Source organism: Galeopterus variegatus, unplaced genomic scaffold, assembly GCF_000696425.1.
Source record: "Galeopterus variegatus unplaced genomic scaffold, G_variegatus-3.0.2 Scaffold6364, whole genome shotgun sequence".
Lineage (NCBI taxonomy): Eukaryota > Metazoa > Chordata > Mammalia > Dermoptera > Cynocephalidae > Galeopterus > Galeopterus variegatus.
Genome location: NW_007732475.1, coordinates 30,821 through 34,339, shown reverse-complemented (window position 1 = coordinate 34,339; position 3,519 = coordinate 30,821).

Here is a 3,519-nt window from a genome sequence, read left to right as displayed (position 1 = left end):
AGGCATCTCTTTGTGATGCATGGCACACAAATTCTTAATGCTCTGTGCACATCTGCGGGGGCCTGTCTACACCCTTTCCCCAGACTTCCTTGTCACCAAATTTCCATTTTTGTTTTCTGGTGGCTGGCCAGTTTGGGGATCTGAACCCTTGAACTTGGTGTTATCAGCACCATGCTCTAACCAAGTGAACTCACCAGCCAGCCCTCACCAATTTTCCAACCATGCTCCTTCCAGTGCCTGGCATCACAGAGCCATTGGTCACCGCCCACGAGTCAGCGTAGACCCCTGCCCCTTGCCTTCATCCGTCAGGCAAGCGCCGCCTCCCCTCGCACCCCACCCCCACCCCAGTGGGACTGGACTGCCGCGTCCACCTCTGGGTGATGCCAGCTGTGATGCAGAACCATCTGTGACCAGGCCTGAGTCTGTTCTTTCTCAGTCCACTGGTCCTAGGGTCCCCACGCAGCCATCAGTGCAGTTTCAGAGGACGAGACAGTCTGACGGGAGCTACCTGTTCGTGATCCACCCCTCGAATGGCTGACCACACACATACCACTTCCACTGACGCCAGTGTGCTGCCGTGCACTCCCAGCTGTGTGGCTTGGTGGGTCAGACGACAGCCAGTTCATGATGGCAGCCCAGGCTGTTACAACGGTGGACTGTGGCCACGTGTCTTGGCCCGGTAGCAGCCACAATAGCTATCTTCAGGCAGTGGCACGCTTTGCTGATAGCCTGTGCAGTGATTCACCTAACGGGCTTGCCAAAGGCTTCAAGCACAGCAAGCACCTTTGTGTCCACTGGGTCACGTGGCCCCAGCGGAGCAGCTGTGTGGTGGCCTGGACCTATTGCAGAGCCTTCTCTTGTTTTGCGTTACTCAGTTAAGGGGTTGGAGTAGCAACCCCCTTTCACCCAAAGGACGTGAAAGTTGCCTCCCAAATAACGAGAGACATGCTGGGCATTGTGGCCCTTTTTCCGTGGTCGAAGGGACTGGGTATGGCTGCTGGTCTTCCACTTGGGAAGGGATATCTAGACACATACCGGACCACTGGGCCCCTAGAGATTTCAGAGTTGGCAGGCCCTGGGCATTTTGTGGAATTTATTTTCCGCTCTTTGGCATATGTATGTCCTTAAGGTGTTGAGGGTAGTTGCTACTTTCTGCTCATCAAGTCCAGTCAATATGACATCACCGACATAGCAGAAGGTCCCTGTGGACTAGCGGATGACACCGGGCTGGAGAGCTCCTGTACCTCAAAGGTAGGGAAGTGGAGGTGTGTTGCGGACCTTGCCTGTTGACTGTATGAAAAAACACACACTGTCCAGAGCCCACAGGTTGAGGGCTCAGTCCTACGAGACTGGCCTCCACTTCAGGCAGCAGTTGCAAGCCCAGGCCTCTGGAACCTCTTCTTTTTTTTTTTTTTAGCAGCTGGCCAATACGGGGATCTGAACCCATGACCTTGGTGTTATAAGGCTGTGCTCTAACCAACTTAGCTAACTGGCCAGCCCCACTCTGGAACTTCTGACCAACCAGCTATAAATCAGGGTGCCGTGGCCCACTCCTCAGATTTGATTAATTTACTAGAGCAGCTCACGGAACTCAGGNAGCCTGGACGGGGAAGCCCAGCGAGGCGTCTGCTCAGGCTCTTCCCGGCCGCTCTGTGCAGCCTCCTTCCTCCAGGGCACGGGGCAGGACCCCTTCTGGAATGGGAATCTGACCCCGTTCCCAGTGTGACCCCAATCAGATTAAGGTAGGTCGGAGAATTTCTTGATGGCCAGCTCGAAGACAGAAGGGCAGGAGGAAAGAAGAGTGCCTGCTTGAGAAACCAGGAACCAAGGACAAAATCCAGTAATGCTTGTCCCATGCTCTTAGTCACTCACCCTTGACCCCACCAATGCCTGCCACACAGGTCGGCAGGAAAGAGGGAGGGTCGGGTGGTGCCAGCCCTGGCAGGGCCTGGGCTGTGGAGGGTCTGACCATGGTCGGGGGGGATGTCCACACTGGGCATGGAGGAAGGCCCGAGTTTCAAACCTCAGACCTCAGGGAGGGTGGTTCGAGCTGCCAGCCCAGCACCCCTCTAGCTGGTGGGACCGCCAGTGGCCACCAGTCTGTGCCACCAGCAAATGTCTCTACAAACAAGGTCCGTCTGTGTGTTGGGGACAAGTGTCTCTTTGTGTCTTTTATTCCCCTCCTCCCCCCACAGCTGGCCTTGGCCACCCCTTCTCGCTCAGGCCAGGCAGACACAAGGGGCTTCCCACGCCACTTAGGAAAGAATTTTGCTCTTTCTTTTTTAAAAAACATATTACAAAATAGTTGATCTACCAAGAGGTTGATGGGATGACACAGGTGGTGAGAACTTTCCTTGGCCCCAGCACAGGGCGCACCCGTTACCTGGGGAGATGGCACTTGATTGTCAGTGGTCGCCCCCCAGACCAGCAGGGAAAGCCCTCGCAGGGGAGGGTGGTGCTGAGAAAGTGGCTCTGTAGGTGGAGAAACATAAAAAGGGTCCCTACTGGCCCCCACAAAAGTGGAGGAGCCTCAGAACACTCCGTGTCACGTGACAGTGACAGAACTGCCAAGTTTCACAGGAGAAAATGTGGAGGACAGCTTTGCGACCAACCGCAGGAGCTTTCTGCACAGAATTTCAGAAAGGAGTGGACGAATTTGATTTTGTCAAAACTAAGGACTTGCATTCTACAGAGTCCACACAGATGGCTGACGGGCTGGTGTGGGGCCATGGAAGACCCTTGCGATGCTAAAGCCACATGGAGCAGGCACCCAGCACAGCAGCTCTCCAGACGGAGTCCAAGGGTCCCTGGGGGACCAAGACCCTTTCAGGGGGCCAAGAGCTCTAAACTATTTTCACACCAAGACTGAGAAGCGTTCTGTGGTTGAGTTGTGTTCCACCCCAAACCTGTATGTGGCATTCCTAAATCCCAGCACCTCAGAATGCGACCTGATTTAGAAATAGGGTCATTGTAGATGTAACTAGGTAAGAGGAGGTCACGCTGGAGGAGGGTGAGCCCTAACAAATCAAAAGGGAAAACTTGGACACAGACACATGGAGAGAACACCATGTTAAAATGAAGGCAGAGCCCGGGGCGGATGCTCCTCACAGCCACAGAAGAACCAGGCCTGCCGGCTCCTGGATCCCAGACTCCCAGCCTCCTGAGCCGTGAGACAATGAATTCCTGCGGTTGAAGCCGTCCGGTCTGTGGCACTGTTATGGCAGCCCCAGGAAACTCACCCAAGGTGACAACTGTCCTTGTGCACGTGCACATGCTTGCACAGATATGAGCACGGCCCGACTGGCAGGTCCTCCTGGGATTTGAGCCATAATCCCTGACGCTGAGATCCTGAAAGATGAAAATCCCTAAGGATCAAAAGTCCCTAAATCCCTAATGTAAAATCCTGAAAATCACAATCCTGAAATACTAAAATCCTGAATGTTGAAATAGTGCAAAGATGGCACAGAAGACGGGAAACCTAACAGGGAACACTCGCGTCACTGTGCTGAATCCCAGGAG